Source organism: Cyprinus carpio, chromosome B23 (genome assembly GCF_018340385.1).
Source record: "Cyprinus carpio isolate SPL01 chromosome B23, ASM1834038v1, whole genome shotgun sequence".
Classification (NCBI taxonomy): domain Eukaryota; kingdom Metazoa; phylum Chordata; class Actinopteri; order Cypriniformes; family Cyprinidae; genus Cyprinus; species Cyprinus carpio.
The window spans coordinates 14149990-14170628 of record NC_056619.1 but is presented as its reverse complement, the minus strand read 5'-3'; positions in this window follow the sequence as shown (position 1 = coordinate 14170628).

Below are 20639 nucleotides of genomic sequence, written 5' to 3'. Positions count from 1 at the left end.
GACTTCTTACATCTATTTTTGTAATATTTCCTATGCTAAATTTAATGAGAAAATCTGAAAATGAGAAAATCTTAATGAGAAAAAATGTTAATTAAAGGAGTGTCTCAGTTTCTGTTGTGATTATTGGCTGTTGCCAGCATCACTACTTTTCAATATGTTAGTTACTTGAAAAGTCTTGCAAACTTATTGCCTCAGAAAAATCTAGTTGGTTGCTCATTATAAATATAGTCAATAAAATTTACTCAGAAGCCAATTTATGAAAACTTGAATATTCAAAGTAACCTTAATTCGATATTTTTTAGACAGCAGGATGCAGCCAGGTGAAGTTAATAAAATTGAAATTTACAGTGAATGTTGTAGCAGTGTGGGTTGCATGTCATATCAGAAAGTCAAATCTCAGTGATCTTCATCTAGAAGGCGACCAGTAGGACATTAAAGGGACAGAATGGCCCATTCTAGATGGATGATCTGTCCTATGTGGGATGTCCTCATTGTAGACTGCAAAATAAATGTCTCACATTGACAAATACAATAGTTTTTTTGTAAACGGTCCCTGGGTTGGTGTGAAACCGTAATTGTGACTAAGCAAAGCAGAATGAGGTCAAATGCATAGCTCTTAACCACTAAAAAGTACTTTTGTTGAATATGTATAATCTTTTGGGAGTCACTTTCACTCAAAGCAACTATTTGCATTGAAGGCATGTTTCATGCTGTGAGAATTGAACCCATGACCTTGGCATCACTGCTATGCTTGTTATCTGAAATACAGGAAACCATGCAAATGATGTATTTAACACAGCTTAGAAACATTTTCACTTTTTGCTTGGGCTTCATTGGCCTCGGGCGCAGATCACAGGAAGCATAGTTTAAGGTGTAAAGAGTTTTTCCTGTTACAATTCTCTGAATACAGGATCTCCTTTTACGTAGCTAACCACCAAATCAGAGGATGCGAGAGATGGCAAAACTCACACTCTGTTCTGTCTGTCAGCTACAGAATTAAGAAGCCAGTAGAGTCTCCTACTCATACAAAGTAACTGGCATATAATGGTGCCATTTCTCCTCTGAGCAGCATCATTGTTTGCATATTTGACATGGACTGTTCTTTGTTAGTTTAGTCTAGGAAGACGAAACAAAAACTCTCTAAAGGCCTCTTGTCTTAAATAGCCATTAAACTAACTGTTAGACATTTGTACTGTATAACAAGAGCATAATAAACATGTAAATGTTTGCACAAAGAGAGCGTTAAGCCTCACGGTATGCAGAATATGCCAACTTTATCGGTTTGCTTTTAAAGATATGGAAGGGAACATTCCATTTTTGTGTGAGATCACAAAAACCATCTTAGAAAATGAGTTATTGTAGACTGGAGCAATTTTAGAACATCTTGCACTGACAGGAAAGTGTGATTGGAGGAATATGATGCCCTGCTTGAACACACTCATGAGGTGTTACTTCAGACACTAATCTGATATGTTCTGTGGTCATATGTTTAAATATTTTTGGTCCCCCAAGAGAAATGACATCAAACTCTTTCTTCGTAGTTGGATTTGCATGCTACAGTTTGTGATATTCTGTATGGTGGGTTCCTGTCCTGTAGTTTTAAATAAAACAATGTAGACATATAAATGAGCAACACTCATGCATGGCTCTCTGAGGATTGAATCAAAGCGAAAACTCAGTTTAGACTGTTCCAGATGGGCCGGAGAGGTACCAGATCAAACCAGACACCGAAAATCATTACCATGTGAAGGTTTTAAGAGGTAAAGTGAGAGACGGTGAAAAAGAAAACAGCCATTAACCACTTGCAGTGCTTAGAATGAGCCATATCAGGGAGAGAGACTTCATCATGGGGGCTGGCAGTAGATCTTTTCAGGTTGTTTCCAAACCATGATATATGCTGATTAAATTTTAAAAGAAAGATGGAGGGGGAAAAATGGCAGAGAGTGATAGAATACATGTGGAAAGGCTCTTGTGTGTCTCAAAGTCTGTGTGAACAAGCTGCCCCAGCTGCAGAAACAATGCCATAGCTGACCTGTAACTATCGGCGGGGAATTTAGCTCATGGAAGAATGGTAATAAGTTACCCGAGAATCAGCTCTCTCTGGTCTGCTTGATGGAGAATGTTGACAGGCATCGTCTTCCAGAGTTTGAACTGTCAGAGTCTATTAAAATGTAGGGGCAAGTGTGGTAATATGTGCCACTTTTTAGTAAACTTGTCCTTTATGCAAGGAGAAATGACTATGAGACAATAACAGATAAATCTAGTGGCACAACTTGCTCCTTGTTAGGGGTCAAGCCATACCACACTAAGTCCAAATTATTGGTGAGTATATGAAATAACTTTTACTAAATTAATTAAATCACTTTTTTTTACAGTATTCACATAAAAAGACAAAGGAACAGTTAAATATTCAGAAATAATTGTATAATTATTATATACATATTATATTTTTACACTTTGGCAATTCACATAATGTCAAAGTTAGCTTTTTTTAATTTTTATTTATAATATTCTACTTTTACTACCATTCAGAAGTTTGTTAAATGTCTTTTAAAAAAATTATGCACACAAAGGCCATATTTATTTGACCAAAATGCAATACAAATTATTACAGTTTAAAATAATATATGCATTTTTAATTTTAAAATGTATTAATATGTAATTTATTCCTGTGATGGCAATGATGTCTTCATTGTCACATAATCTTTCACAAATATGCATTTATTTCAAATATAGTTTTTGTAACTATGTAAAAGTTTTAACTGACATTTTTGATTAATTTAAAGCATCCTTGCTGAATTAAAATTATGGGCCCAAACTTTTTGGGCCTTTTCTGAATGTTTTCATGTTAAAAGAGTCTGAATATCACAAATGCAGAATATTGTCATGTAGAAATGGGGTCTTCTGCAAATGTATACAAAATTTATATGATTTTTATAGCTCTGCTCAGTGATAACAGATGAGTTAATGATAGTCCCCCATTTGAGTTCAGAATGAGTCAAGATTCCTCACTCAGTCAAAACATAATTTTGTCTTTTTGCCATTCGCTATTGGCTCTTTTCAAAAATGACTGTTTCAGTGTCATCATTAGCTGAGTCTGAAATATCCTGCAAATATGATGGCCAGTCCACAGTAAGAATCGCCTTGTGTTTCTGATAGGCAGTATGGACAGTACAGAGATTCATTTGGTTTGTCTGTGCCAAAGAATGTCTCTTTTCTCTATTTTTCCTCTCTCTTGTCTTTCAGGCACGCCATCCATGTCCCCAACACCTGCCAAGTCCGTCATGGCTGCTGCCAGTGCCTGAAGCTTCATAGTGGAGTGAGTAGTCATGGAGGCTTGGAAGGGTTTTAGATTCAAGCTGCTCTCTTGGCACACTTGAATTGAGCTCCATGCCAATAGATCTCACAGGGCCTTTGCCTCCTAAACATGGACACCCCCTCTAAGAGCCTGGGCCCCCAAAACAACTCCATCTACTCTCCCTGTGCCAGGCAAAGGATTTATCCAACGTCTTTATATGTTGCTCATATAAATGCAGCTCTACCATACCATTCCCAAGCGTTGAACTGGGTGAAGCTGTAATAAATCGATAATAGTAAAACAATTCTTAAAGCAGCTAATGCTGGTGATGTGAGATTTAGGTTTTCACATTATTTGTTCTGAGAGATTCAGTCTAAACATTATTATAGCTTTATGTATCCTCAGGAATATTATCAAGGATGAAAAAAGGTATATAGGATACTGTATAGATTTAATGCGTAAGGATTTATGATCAGCAGTGTCAAGTTGGAAAAGGACCTACTACCAAAATTAATAATTCCCACAGTATTTTCTAGTTTGAGTGTGATGTACTGTTTCTGTTTTGTCATATTTTCATTAATAATGTTTTTTTTTTTTTTTTTTTTTTTTTTATATATACAGTACAATATAATTACACAAAGTTAAAATGTGAAGTCATGATATTAATCTTTCATATGAATCATTATGTTATTGTATACCAAAAACATTATTATTAATATATATATATTGTATATATTTAATATAAATATTTCTTATTTATTTTAAAAATGTAAAAAATTATTAAACAACTTAATGTTAACAAAAATACAAAAATGAAATAATGACAAAATCACAATTAGTCTAATTATTTATGACCAGTCATTAGAAATTTCGATGCCTGTTTATTTACATTAACGTTTATATTTATTTATTTATCCAAAGCAACAAATGAGGAATACACAAACAATATAAAAACAAAAGAAAAAAATTGACAGATTAATAAAAAATAAAAGAAAAAAAATGAAAAAAATAAAAAAGCAAAATATTAAATAAAAAAAAGGCAAAGATCATATTTGGAAATCATTGGCATCCAAAATATTGAATACCCCTCAAATAATGCAAAGAAATTGTGCAACAAATTCATTGGTTATGAAAGTGTGAAAATAAACAAGATTTGAGAACTAAGGCAGTCCTTTTTCTTCCTGCTTGCTTATAGGGGCTAAAAGATGAGCAATATTTTTGGCCTACCTCAAAATGCATTTAATACAACAATGATTTATCATGAAACAGCTAAAAGCTTCAGCACTCCCTGTGATTCATCTCAAACTTGCATCTGATTCCTATCGGCCTTTTGATGTCAGCAGGAGTACACAAGACACGGCATGTCCGATCTCAAGACTGTGTTACAAAAGATGAAATGTCTGATCGTCTTACTGCGCCGTTATGATCTCACCCATATATGCACACACTGAGCCCATTAAGAGAAGTTTATAAGCTTTAAAAGGTAATAATTTCACATTTGATATACCAGGACAGCAGGACTGTCACAGTTCCACTGTTAAAAATGTTGAACATCAATTACCTGCCTTTTCATTTCATCAAGGTCTATATAGGTTAACTGTGGGAGTGACGTGTATGGGAATAAACTGCTGTGACTTCAGATACGGGCCAAACTGTGTCCTGGTGGTTGGAATGGTGTCTGCATTCGGTGTCTGGAGCCAAACAGGAAGTGTGATAGAGTGTCTGTGTTACTGTGGCCTCGGTACCATCTGCTGCTCCAACTCACCCTCCCTTTCCTGGGAGTAACACAGGGGCATCGCTGCTGCCAGGTATTAATGAACCTGGGATAAGTACAGTCTGACCCTTTTTAGTCTGGGTTGATTTGATTAGAAAAATTGGACAGAAGCATAATTATAGGACAATGCCTGTCCTATATTACATGTTTTACTGCTATTGTTTAAGCATCTTGTACTGCAAAACATGGAACAAATTCCATATTGGGTTTATCACTGTGCTACTTAAACTCGAAGCAATGGTTGAAATTTCAGTTTCATTGACACCAAACCAAAAGTATGCTCCTTTTACTTTATATTATAGTAGATTATCTAGCATTATCATGAATATTATTAAACTAGTGGTGTTGTCACTGATGGCCTTGTGAGCAGTGTGCTGACATATAGTGCTTTTGCGCTACGGGTGTCCCGAGTTTGAATCCTGAATCCTGACTGTAGGACCTTTCCTGATCCTGCCCCTATCTCTCTCCTTTGCTTTCTGTCAGCTCTGATCTGTCCTATAAAAAAAAGGCAAAATAAATCATATATATATATATATATATATATATTATAATATATATATATATGTATAAATTAGGGCCAGGACTTTAACGCGTTAATTGAGATTAATTAATTACACAAAAAATAACGCGTTAATTAAGATTAATTAATTACACAAAAAAAAATCAGAATTTTTAATAACTTATTTTTGCACCGCGGAACGTTTCTCACTGGATGAGTTTCGGCGGACCGATTATACTGGAGCACCAACTAGCGTTCATGACTTCAGACAACAACAAACCACAGTGGACATGAACGAAGAAGCAGACGAGACCGCTTTGGTTGGCCCCTTGGAGGGGAAATTTTGTTATAAAAAATGAACGGATGGAAGCGTCGATAAGAGCATGGTTGTGTGCAAGCTATGCAACAGGAATTCGCATATCACCGCAGCAGCACATCGAGCCTCGTATCACCTCAACGCAAAACATATATTACATATATATTTTATTGTTTTGGCCAAGGTTATTGAGAGTTGGACTTAGTATGTTATGGCCTCTGAAGCAACAGAGAGATCTTTTCTAATAGTCAGGGTTTCCAATGTTCTGAATGTACTTGACAGTATTGTGTTTTTACTTAAAAGACAATTTACAGAAGGTTCCAGCACCTATAAGCTACCTGAATTTCTGAAATGTACTATTTCTAAAATGTTTCTAAATATGCTATTGCTACACTTAATGGCAAAAATTGCACTGGTCTGCTAGACTTGGTTGAACAAAAATAAACAATATTTTGTTGCTTAAGCTTATGTATTCAGTCATTATTCAATGGTATACTATAAATCCATGTGAAAAAAAATTACTTCTCACTGTTCTCAGGTCAAATATTTATATGCGATTAAAATGCGATTAATTAATTACAAAGCCTCTAATTAATTAGATTAATTTTTTTAATCGAGTCCCGGCCCTAATATATATATATATATATATATATATATATATATATATATATATATATAATTATTCAGTGGTACAGTAGTTATTTCAATCATTGTCTTTCTCAGATATTTGGGATGTGAGCATTATTATTTTAGTATTATTAATATACAATTATTTTTTGAATTTTGAATTCAATTTTTATATTTATATTTTTTATTTATTTTTATATTTATATATATAGTTAGTTTTAGTAATATTTTGTGTTTTTTCTTTCTTTTTAGTTTCTGTTTTCTTTACATGTCAGTATAGTTTTTTTAAATTAAGTTTTAGTTTATTTAAGTTTTGTTATTTTGTTACACTGGCAACTAGATAAAATAAAATGTTTTTTTTGTTTCATGTAATTTTATTATTTTATTATAATGATTATTAAAAATAATTATTATATATTATTATTATTATTATTTTGGTTTTAGTTTTAGTCAATGATAATAAACCTGGATGTGAACATTAGCAATGTCATTTATATAAATATGTAACACATTTGCTTCACTACCCCAATTTTTGCGAAAGCAAACAAATAAATAATAAACTAATAATAAATAAAATAAAATTCTTGACACTTTACAGATTATTCAAAAGTTAAGTTTGTGACTGTCAATTTTATATTGGTGTTAAAGTCTAATCAATATTTTTTAAAGAGTCAGTTTTTTATATACTATTATCAATAATAATATAATGGGGATTAATTGGGTTGGGAATTACTGACCCTTTTAATTTGATGTGTATTAAATATATTAACTATTCAAAAATTTTCGCAATACTGTTTTATATACTGCTTTATCTGCAAACAAACTCTTCTATCAGTCAGATATAAAAGGACATTTATTGTGATGTTTGACTTTGGATCTAGGTATCTTGCAATAAGCGAAAAACAGCTAGCTTTTTGATATGCATATCAAACATTGCAGTGACTTATGACACAATCATCAACTTCCTTATGAATGTTATTACTGATGTGCTTGAAATGCGAACAATTTATTTCCTCATTTTAAAGGGCTGTGCATGACGAAAATGCACTCTTTGCACAATTTACAACCTAAATCCCAAACTAAAATATAAAATATAATGTATAACATATGCCATACCCATCTCAACAGCACAACGCAACAGCCACCCAGAAGAGAAGCAGGCCGGGTGAACTCACGCCTGGTACACCCCTGAGCGTTAAGTGGCAAATCCCAGTCATGGAAAAGAGTGTAATTACCACAAATGGCTGCCAGAGCCCACTTGAAAGTGGAAAACAGTGAACAAGACTGATTAATGAAGAGGCTGTTTGTTCAAGTGTCCCGTTTAATTAGGCAGTCAATTTATCATAGTTAACAGCAGTAATTACTTCGCTCTTTTAATATGTGTGAGGCTGTAGAGGGTATGGGTGATGCTGTGATGGTCAGGCCATTGAATGATAGCCGAAGCGTGTAGGTTGTGGTTAAGTCAGCTGCAGCTTCTCCGGTATATTCCTCTGATTCATGAAAACTAGCTGACCTACTCACTACAGTAATACAATGTCTGACTCGGTCGAAACTAACTGTAAGTCTTGCAACAGTTTTGTGTTAATCATTCGGGCATGAGCTAAGTGTTTGTGTAGTAAGTGGGAAGATGATTCAGCATTTTTGATGACACTCTTTTGACTATAAGGTTTTTTAACAACATTTTTGGGAGTTGTTGGCTCTGTATAAGCCCTGAGGCCGTTGTGTTGAGAATAACAAAGAGTGGAAATTCATTTCATACACCAGGAGAAAGCTTTGTATTTGGGGGAAAAAAAAGAGTTCAATTCCATTGCAAAATAATGAGGTAATCAGACTGATTTTCACAGTCTACTAAAGACATTTTTAGACATTTTTATGTGCTGAATGTGTTTGAATCACTATCAACGATCAAATCATGAGAGTCATTCTTGTGGGAGTTGGACTATAATAAAAATAACTGTATCATAAGAGTCATTCTTGTGGAAGTTGGACTATACTATGCAAGAAACTCTGCAAGAGTATTTAACTATGATTAAGGATGTTTTTTTCATCTGCAATATGTCTCTAAAATGTTTCCTGTCAGAAGACAAATAGACAATTAGAAAATGTATTTAAGATGTTTGATCTGGAATCTATGTAAACTGATCTTTTAAAGATGTTTGTCAACTTGTACAAAACAGATGTTGTGCTGTTTTTTAGTCATGTATGAAAAATATCAGTGTAAATCTACGAAAATATATGTTCCATGGAAAAAAACATATACTGTAAGTTAAGTATTAAATGAGTAATAATGACAGAATTTTATCCCCCAGAACTATCCCTTTAAGAGCATAAAGTAGCCATGCTACTGTGAAAAGTCCCTTTTCTGAATCATGCCACTATAAAACATTTCAGCTTTTACAGCATGAAGGAGTGTGGTCTGATGACTGTGCTACTGTGCAAAGTTCCACTTCTGAATCATATCGCAAAAAATAAAAAATATCACAGTACACGCTCATAAAAGCATAAAACCAAATTCTGACTTTGTTATAAACAAATATTTACAATCATGGTGGAGCTGATATCAGCCGACCTTATCAAACTACACTGTTAGACTAAGGCAGAGTTTTATAAATGCAGCTTCAATAGATAGACATAAGTAACGTCCTAAAATGCACCCCGCAGCTGCAGTGGTCAAACATTTGTTTCAGTTCTCTGGCATGGCTAGAAATACCCCATTAGATTTTCATGTCAGGCAGATCTTAATTCTTTCTCTTGTCTTTGTTTTGTGAGTGCTGATTGAGAACATGTGCCCAAGAGCAGGAGGTAGAGGAAAGAGTTGGGAGCTGATGTGAACAGGCCTGCTTCCTGTAGCAGAATTATTCACAGCCCTTTGCGGTTCACAGCTCTTCCCATCGGCTAGACATCACAACGCCTAGCCAGACACCACAACATGCTGTTTTCTGCTATTTTCACTGCATTGACCGCAAACTGTAATTTAGCTGCATTAATCCATGCGAAAGAGTGTGTAGTGGAGGGGATTGCGTGGGCAGGACCTGCTGCATGTCTCTCACCCCGGATCGGCGGGAAGATGTCTGGTCTCCCCTGCTTTGGGTTCGGAGCTGCTGGATATGGCCAAGCCCTTGTGAAATGAGCGACTGCATGCTGAGCCACTTAGCTCTCTCAGTGTACTACATTTGCTGAGGTCTGGAAAATCATTATAGATTGTGTTTTGGCATGCTGAAAAAAGTTTGTGCACTTAAAATGTGATGTATCGGAATAGGCCCAAACTGAGGGGTCATGGTTGTGCTCGTTAGCATAGTCCAGGGATAGGCACCGTCAGTCCTGGAGTTGTAACCACACCATAAAGATAAAAACTGAAACGGAGCTAAACTCTGCAGGACATCGGTACCCTAGGACCAACGTTGCCTATCCCTGGCATAGTCCCATTAGCTGCTGATAGATACTGTAACTGCACTATAAAGCTGTGATAAGATGTATGTGAAAACTTTGCTACATTGATAAGCCACGTATGCATTATTGTCAATAGCAATAAATTTTCATTTTCTTTTAAAGCCATAGTTTACCTAGAAATATCGTATATTTACCATAAAAATGTTCCAAACCTGTATGTGTTGACAGTAGCCATCAACTTCTATTGGATGTAAAAAAAAAAATACTATAAAAATCAATGGCTAGTGTCAAAATTTTGGTTACCAACATTCTCATACAGGTTTAACTCATACAAACTCATATAGGTTTGGAACAATGTGAGGGTGAGTAAATGATGACAGAAATTTCATTTTTGGGTGAACTATCCCTTTAAATATGATACACAAATAATCATCTAAATGTATTATAGTTAATTATATAAATTATATTGTAAACAAAAATAGTAAATTCAAGACAAGCATTGTTTTTCTCATGCACTGGTTTTATGCTATTTTGCTTCCATAATAGTCTTATTTCAAACTAGTTTGAAGAAAACCTCCAAAATACACATTTAAGTGTTTATTTTATAACACTTTATCTATTCAATACAAATTTTTAAAGGCCTGTTTGTATATAGGGTTACTTTTCAACTAAGTGTAATGGTGCAATGCTCCATATTTAGCAGCGTGCAAATTAGGGCTAATTTCGGTTATAACTAGTCTTCGTTGTAATGCACTGATGGTGCATAAATGGAAATACTAACAGCTAGATTTCTCCAGGTATTATTTCCCTCTTTTGCCCAAACACCAGATCGGAAGCTGAGATGTAATTTATCAGAGTTCTGATCAAGACCTAGGGATTGTTCAGTTTAATCTTCTGTAATATAGACCTTCCTGTGTGATGTAATCTGAGCATGGTTTTGCCCTAGTCTCTGCTCACGAGCATTTGATTTTGAGAATCATGCTCTGGTGTATCTCAAGTTTTATTGAGGGTCATTGAAAGTAACCCTAGACAGAAAGACTGTGTTTTGCAGTCAAAGGTGTGGACAGATATGGGCGTAACATGATATGCATGGAGGTGGGTGCCTGTAAGGCCTTTTAATGGGCTTGCCAGCAAAGCTTGGTTATATGTGAGATGGTTAAGATTAGCTCTTATGAACTGTGCTTTTAAGGTTCACTTGAAGTAGTCACTGCTAACTGCTAACTACTAACTGCTGTCATCCTGAGGGCTTGTTTTGCAATTATATTATAGAACTGGGAGGAATGGCCTGTATACTTTAATATACTGTATATTGCAAAAAGTAGAGTACAGATATAGAGTCACACTAAGATGTTCGGTCCTTGAAGTTTGTTATTAATTCAGTAAATTAAAATGTTAGATCTGAAGCTGAAGTGTGATGGCAAACACATTCATAGCAGACACTATGTTTGACATATGGGGTAAAGGTCAGTTTTCGCATAATCGGGACAGATTGCGTCATTATGAGATGTCAAGGTTTATTCATTACTTCCACTGATTAATGGAAAGAAGTATGGGGTTTTATTGACACTGGGGTGGGCTGGGGTGTAATTTAAGACTCAAATGATATAAACAGAGAGGGGCGTTTCAAAGAAATCCAGTTCATTTTGTCAGATCAACATATTTTGTCAGGTCAACACATTGAAATGACTTTTACTTAAAACAGAAGTCATTTATTGGAACCCAAAAGATGGTAGACAGCAGACACGGAGAAGTAATTGTATAGGACAGAGATCTGTCATCCTACAGATATTATCTGACAGAGTCATTACTGTCACACTCATTTATCCTTCAGTCCATGATAATTTAGTCATATGGCCAGACTAAATGTAGACATCTTTGCAAATCACATGATTGTCATGAAACTCTCTAGAACTTGCAGAATAGTCAACATGAGGAATCAAATGTAGCCATAGTATTATGCATTATTACAAATATTGTGTATATATACAACATTATGGGTATGTTAACATATGTATATTGTTTTGTAATTACATGTGAAATTTTGAATGAGAAAAACTGAAATAGTATTTTCTTGTGAAATGTACTACAATAATGTTTATTTACAATTTAGAAAAATCTTTTTTACATTGTAGTTCAGACTTAAAGGTTTTGTCAAGGTTTGTTTGGTACCAATGTTGTGTCTCTTTTTGCTGGGTACAGTAATTTAATTTTGATTTGACTGACGATAAAATTTGGTCACAAGGTCAGTCTGTTTTCATGCCTGTAAAACTCTTAAATGTTATATCACTCTAGCTGTCCGAGGTTTCTTTGGTTCATTGAACTCAATCCTTTTTATTGCACTGTCACTGGCATCCAGGTATTTGATTGGGCGGATTGATTACAAATACAAGATATGACATAATATCGGGCAATGCTTTAGAGAAGCATAGCCTCCAAAAATGATACTTTTTACACATGCAAAACATAGAATCTTTATTTTGTATCAGTCTTTTGCTGAAACTGTTATTGTAAATTAAATTCATTTCTGTCAATTTTGAGGTCTGTGCTCAAATCACAAACAGTAAATCAAAGCTTGTGTAACAAAAACAAGGCAGGCTGTACAGGATTCTTGGAAATGGCTGGCTTTCCAGATAATAGCTGCGTCTGCCGTGTTTATGTGCTCTTAGTGGAACCCCTGCTACAAGTCAACAAGACCTCATGACTTCTGGACCTCTTTGGAACTGAACAAAAAGAATTTCACACTATACTATTATTTATTATGTTTTGATGCCTAAATTCACTTTATTTTTACTTTAAACTTTATTTATTTATTTAAATGTATTTAAACCAAATAGCTGTTTTATTCTATGTTCTATTTTATTTTAAATAATTAAATAAGATTTATAAACACTTGTGTTTCCTGGCATGTTCTGGAGGACATCAGAGTGAGCTTAACCTATGCCCATACTTAAAGTTCTGCTTTTTAAGAACATGGTTTTGTTTTTTGTTTTGAGTTTGGAGATCCATGATGCAACAATAAAGATACTGAGTTGAAATCTAGACCATCATTCCAGTGATAAGTTTAAAAATGACCTGTGACCTTTTGTATTCATAAACAAGTGACAGGACATCATATGGTCAGGGGAAATGTTCAAGCTGATATGTTGTGTGGCAGGAGACAGTAAACAAATAATGACCTCAGGATAAAGGAACTGAGAAGAAGAGGTTCTTTCTGTTCCATTTAATAGGCATTAGAGTAAACAACCTAATTTAATTTAATTTAATGAGCAATTATTGGCTGAGTGCAGGAAAACACATTTGTACACTTTCAGACAAACACCCAGATGAACTGCTGAGACCGTGGTAGAGGTTTTAGACTTTCTCTTCACAAACCTCAAGGACATTTTCTGTGAATGATTTAGAAATGATGACTCCAGAACGCACACAGGATACAGTTGTTTTCTCTTACTGGATGAATATTACCCCAGCCTCACACAATAGTGTTTTTTTGTTAGGAATGTGGCCACATAGAACCATGTACAGAGCCATGGGTTCACGGACAACTGGGACAAAAGTGATTTTATTCAAGTGGAGGGGAAAATAGAGATCAGCACATTATTTACAGGATGACAGTAAATGTTTGTGAATAGAGGTTGTTGTGATGGTAATTCATTCAAGAGTATGTGGCCAAGGTGAGATCATGTTTCTGAGAGAGAATAGAGGGCATGTCACTGCAAAAGGAGCACGGTTCACTGCAGAGGGGAACACAGTCTGCTTTGGAGGTGGAGAAAAAGGCTTAAACAGCATTAAAGGAATAATAAGAAATGAAAACTCCGTCATCACTTTAATTCCTTCCAAACCTATATGACGTTCTTTATTGTGTGGAACACAAAAGATTAATCTTATGAAGAACATCCTGACTAGTCTCTCATAATGAAAGTGAATGAGGAGTGGGGCTGTTTAGTTCCAAAATAACAAAAAGTACCATAAAACTATCGTTAAAGTAGTCCATATGACTACATTTTATAGTCTTTTTTCAGGAACAACCCAAAATGTAACTCACAATTACTCGGTTTTACAATCCTTAAACTGTTCATATGAACTCATTGGATTTATGAACAATAGCAGAGTCAGATTATGTCCCACCACTATGACTACATTGCCTCAACACTGTCTTTAATAAAGCTTGCAGACAGCCTTGGTAAAATGATAGACTAATTCATTATGTTAAGGAGTAGAATGTTATGGACATTTTTACGAGAAACAAGAGGTTTCTTTTAGGAGCATTGTTTCCAAGAAAGCCTGCTGTGGTTTGGAGGCTATAGCTACGAATAAGATGGGCTTTCCCTTCTCAGAGCGCCCACTGAACTGCACTTTGAAGAACCCTCCTGCTGGGGCTATGTCAATTTGATCTTTTTGAAAACAGTTTACTCTGTTATTAAAACTAATTCATGTTGTGTAATTTTGAACTTATTGGGATCATTTAGTAATAAACTAATTGTACCTTTGCAATGCTAACTGTTATATATATATATATTTTTTTTTAAATCATCAGAGGTTCTTTATAGGCGTCTATGGTTCCATGAATAAACTTTAACATCCATGGGACCTTCCCTTATGAAAATTAACCATGATTTTAATACAAATAAAACCAAAGAAACAAGGTTACTATAGTTAAACCATGGTAACCACAAATTAACCATGGTTTTGCTACACTAACCCTATAATCATGGTATTTGTATAGGAAACTGTGGTTATACAAATGGTAAACAGTATGACGAAAATCATGGTTACTTAATTTTTACTACAATAAAACCATGGTTAATTTTCATTCCTGTTTTCGTTTAGCGATTCTTCATACTAAGAAAAAAAAAAAGAGAACGGTTTGCTTAAAGGCTCTTTTGGGGAACCAAAAAATGGTTCTTCTGTGGCATTGCTGTGAAAACCCCCTTTTGGAACCTTTATTTTTAGAAGTATTTAATAAATTTAGACCAGTAAAATTACAGCGTAGTCCCTTTAGTAATCCATTTTGGTAATATGCTGCTGACTGCATCTGAATTTGCCTACTTTTAGGTGTTCAACAGTATGTGAGAGGAGTATTATTCATAGTACTCAAAACAGTAGCCAAAAAGTACATGCATGACCTACTAATTCCTAGCAAGATTCTGTAGTGCACATCCAGTGGAGTTGTGAATGGCAATTAAGTGAAGCAACTGACTCTAGTAGGTCACATGATAATGACAATATGAAAAGTGTAGTACATCCACATCATGTTCATACTACAGACATTAATGCTACTGCATATAAAATCTTCAAAAGAAGTACTAAACTACTGTACACGATTTCAGACGCAGCCATTTTCTAAGTATGCAAGTACAGTACAACTGTTTTTATATAAGTTATTCATCTCCTCCTCCTTAGAATGTCTCTTTTATCAAAATACAGTATGAGTAGATAACTACTTTGAAACCACTTATATCTAAAAACATATAACCTATTTTATAATTATAAACCTATATATGAGAACAATTAACAAATGTTTGAGAACAAAGAACATAGCTTTTATATTTCACTAAAAAAGCCAAGCATTACTGTTATATTAGATAGTATATTAAATACAGCTATTGTAAATATAGTTATTGTTAATGCCTATGCTAATGTCCTTAAATTTCTTTAGTTACCCCTCAACATTAATGCTGACATAGTCAGTTTCTTTGACATTCACTGCAGCAAAGCGTAATGACCTAGTGCAAAAATGTGCAGCAGTACTTTGCTTACATAGCAGCAAACTTATCATGCTATCTATTATGACAGCATCACATCATAACAGTCATCTGATAGTAAGAGTCAACGCCGGGTCAGCGGTATTATCCCTGGCCCAACTGAATAAACAGGGCACTCAGTTCCATGCTGGTGCAGCTAGCTCTCATACTAGAGCGGCTATTATCATGGCATGCTCCACTGCTAACTGGAAACATTAGTTTGCTATAACAGCAAACTCTAGAGGGCTGTCAAACTGGTTGTTTAACAAGCAGGTGGTGAGGTCCTTTTCTCCTAAACCTCATTCTGTTTGAGTCTCAGCCCCACTTACCGTCTCCCAGCAACCCAGCACCACAGCCACCAAACATGTCCTGCATACTTGAAAAAATAAATAAAAAGAAGGCAGTCTCAATTTATGTGAAGGGATTACGACAGTCGGAAAACTGTCTGCGACACTCCGTAAGTGGACTAAAGAGCTCATAGCGACATGTTCAGCAATTCCATGCCCATGTTTGCCCAGAAAATGACATAGAGTCATGTCGATCCCACTGAAATATGTGCGATTATTAATGTTTTGAGCCCCTCCTACTTCTGGGCTAATCTGAGGAGTCACAGGAGAAAATGTGGGAATTCTAGATGAATTGTTTCTAGATGAAACATGAGTTATGAGATTGAAGGAGCGTGTTGATTTATAGACAATATTATATAGAAAAGGAAATGACGTGATGTGTGGACAAGTATGGTGTCCCATACTTGAAATTTGTGCTCTGCATTTAACCCATGCACACACAGCGCAGTAAGTAGTGAACAAACATGCACACACACGCCGTGAACACACCCTGAGCAGTGGGCAGCCAATGGGGAGCATTAGTTCAGTTCCTTGCTCAAGGGTCTCACCTCAGTCGTGGTATTGAAGGTGGAGAGAGCGCTGGTTATTCACTCCCCCCCACGACAATTCCTGCCAGACCTGAGACTCAAACCCGTGACCTTCAGGTTACAAGTTCGACTCTCTATCAGTGAGCTGAAATCAAATCTGTAGTTAATTACAATGAATGATTTTGTTTAGGCTTCTTCCATGTTATGTTATGCCATTCCTACACCAAACGGTCTGTGCAGCGCTGCTCCAATTCGAATGCATGAAAGTATGAAAACAAAGCCAAAACTTGGATATTTTAGGCAATATAGAAATCCTGGCCAGGATGTGTCTGGAAAAAAAGAGCACGTACATCACACAACTTTAACCAAATTTCAGTATCTCAATGGAAACATCTAAATTCAACCTTCTTTACCTACTCAGACATACCACTCTTTTCACATACTTTTTTCATTTAAGTACGAATTTTTGGATGCTGCCTTTATGATATTATCTGAACTATGTTATTATGTCCATTAATATCTTTTAAATTATATGTTACATAAAATAGTATGTGACAGTATGATCATAAAGCTAACATATGCCACCACCAAAACAACATAGCATATTATCTCAACCAACACAAAACACAAATTTAACCCAGCCAAAACCATTCCTCTAAGTACCCTTTAAGTGCACCTGGGAAACTCATTCCGCTGAGCATCCATTGTTACAACATGTCATGCACTGAAGTCTGAAACATAATATGAAAGTAGTGTAAACAAAACAATTGTATTGTGAACAATAAACCAAAATTACTACATCTGAATTCACCTGTTTATACATGCTATCACAACTACTGTAAATGTGAATCAAACCATGAAAATCGAGTGATTAACTCTATTCACTACAGACTTGCTTTCCGCTCACTGATCTCTAATACTGTAGACTATAATATTTATATTATAGATCAGTGTTACCGTATTTTAGATCAACATGCCTCTTCCAATGTCCAGTTTATCATCTAGATTTATAAGTACTTTGTCTTTGAAATACTCTGAGCTTGAAGGGGCACAATAATCACAGCAATACAGTTGCTGTTGATCAGGCATTATTAATGGCTACAAATCAACAGGCAAATTATTCATGATTTTTCTTTTCTTTTGCAGTTTGGTTTCAATGCTTGTAGTCTGTAAATCCTCTAAGGTTTAGTGAATGTAATTTCAGCGCTTGAGTTGGAATGTTTTACAAGTTCAGAGTCAGTATGAATTTGCTACTCACCTTAGAAATCCTTACACAAAAAGGGGTTTGAAATGGTTGTAGTTCATAATACAAGCCACGTGTTACTGCAGTGAACTAAGCCCTTGGTTTTTTTTCATCACTGATCTCACAGATCATACGTCCAATCATAACTTTTCCAATGTGCCAAAAAACAATGGCTTTCAGATGGGCTCCTGTCTGGTAGGAGAGGCAGAGAGAGTGTGAGTCTATCTAGTGTACACAATCTATCATAGGGTTGTGACCCTGGCTGAAGAGGCAATTAGATGACAAATGCAGTGCCTTTCTCGTTCTTTGGTTCTCTCTCTCTTTCAGTCTCTGATTTTCTCAGTCTCAGTGTGTCAGGACTGTTGCAGCCTGCAGCTGTTCCCCTTGTTTTCTTTGGGTATAATGAGGCAGTGCCGGTGCTGCAGGTTCTCATGATCTAATAGTTGGAGCGTTCAGACTGAGTTCACTCACTCACTGCTGTTTTTTGAGGGGAGACCACAGACATTTCCTTTGAATGTCTGCTCTCATGTCCTCAGCTGCTTTCCCTTCATGAACTTTGATGATTGTTGAGGGTCATGAGAATTTAAACAAGCAAAAAAAAAAAAAAAGTGTAAGAGAGAAGGTCATATACTGTTTAATACTCTATACTAGCTGAAGGCATGGAGGTGATAAACAAAAGAACTATTTTAAGGAACTACACTACCAGTTAAAAATTTGACCACACCTACTCTTTCTTTGTAATTATAATGTACAACTTATTTCCACATAAAAATAATAGTAAAGTCATCAAACTTTGAAATAATTGGAAATGAAAGTCAGTAGTGTTTTTAGGCACCATGCAACCCACACAATTTATACCGAGGAGGGACTCCCCAGAAACCGATATGGGAATCATATTGCAATTTCTGCTGAGGAGGACCACATTTCCCATAACCATCACTAGCTAACTATGGTTGTTAGTTTCATTGAACTCTATTGGTTAACAATGGAACTTGCGACCATAGTTGCTTTTGGGAAACGCACCCCAGAGCGAGAACAAGCAATCCCTTCAACAAGCTTCATTCGTATTACAGAAGTCTTCGGCTGTGCTGCACAGGACTTTTTAGAGTTTTTGACCACAAAATCAACGTCACCAAAGAAGTGTGTTCTTAGTTGTTAGGGAAAGATAACCTTTTTACAGCAAAGAACCAGCATTATGAGAATGATGTCGATTTCACAGCTTTCAGACAATCGCTGCATGTAATAATTCACTCAACTCATGATTCGATTCTATTCGATTCGCGATTTTATTTTATTTTTTAACAAAATGAGATTTAAGACAAATTATAAATTAAATGTGTATTTTTATTATTGCTTGGACAAAATGCTGCACGTTTCTTTGTGAAACTGAAATATAACACTATAATAATATACTAATATAGCACTTGCATATTATTGCTCTTTTTTTGGTTTTGAATGCTTCTATTGTCCTCATTTGTAAGTTGCTTTGAATAAAAGTGTCTGCTAAATAACAACATTTAAATATAATGTAAATGTAAATAACAAAAGTAAATTGAAATTTTAAAACAAGCCCCAAATCAAATAAATAAGTAACACAAATAAAAGGAATCTCTTCATATAAACAAAATAAGGCTTTGTATGTGTTCTTTCCATATAAAATGAGAGGCAGCCACTGCATTTTAATCATGAATCAGACAAAGATGCTGCATAGATGCAACATGAGCAGTTTTTGATCTAAATTAGATTGTATAATTTCGAATTTGGAAGCAAAAACAGAATGGTTTAACTTCAGATTTGTGAAAAATATCTGCATGAAACAGAAACAGCAGATGAGCTGAAGGAGATGCCGATTCACTCTCTGCCAGCAGGTGGCACTTAAAGTGTTTCCTTGGTTTCCGCTGTAAACAAAGTAGCTGCACTTATGAACTTTAATATGCATTATACAGAGGCATGGTAAAAAAATACTATTTAAAAATTTCTAAAGACAGTAAGTTCCCCTCAGACATGCATTCATATAAACTCCTACACCTAATTTAATCACGATTTTTTTTTAGCATCTCAACCGATTTGAATCATCATATTTTAATAGATTTTCAACATCATTACCCTAATGGCAGCAAAAGCATTGTGTGCTCATGACTCTTTAGCTCCACCCACGGAACGCCTTCAAGAGCTCGACTATTTTCAGAGAGAAAATTCCCTGTTACGTTCCCTGTAGTGACCAGAAAATGTTAAACATAACTAACATTTAGATGTTAATGTCCATCATCAAAAACAAAAAAATCATTAAAATACAAATGATCTGAATGTACACACACAAAAATATACAAACACTTTAAAAATACCAGACACACACACTTATATACTGACACTGGGAAAATTCTAGGAAAGAAATATCTCATGTCTATTCATTCTCCAGTGTAACTGAGTGGGCACTACGATGGCAATGTACTGTACTCCTCTCGTAGCTCAGACAAATAGAAATTCATATTGGATTATAGACTGAGTGTGTTGTGTTTGTTAATTCTTTCAGTCTGTTCCCAAAGTTACAAAGTCTAGACAAAACGCTTAGATATAATACTAGTAGGTTAATGTTACTTTTTTACATTATTGTTTAACTTCATGTTAACTTATACTTGAAATGTTATAAATGTTTATGTAGAAATTAAAATTAACCTACATTAATAAATGCTGTAAGATAATCCATGACCTAATGTTAATGGATTTGACTGTATTGTATAGTGTTTCATGTTATATTAAAATATATAAAGCTCACAGTCAGTCGAAATCGACAGTATCACATCTTTGTGTGAGGTTTTATAACACATACTGTGTGGAGGTTTAACAAGATGTGCGTTTAACCTCTCTCCCCTTCCT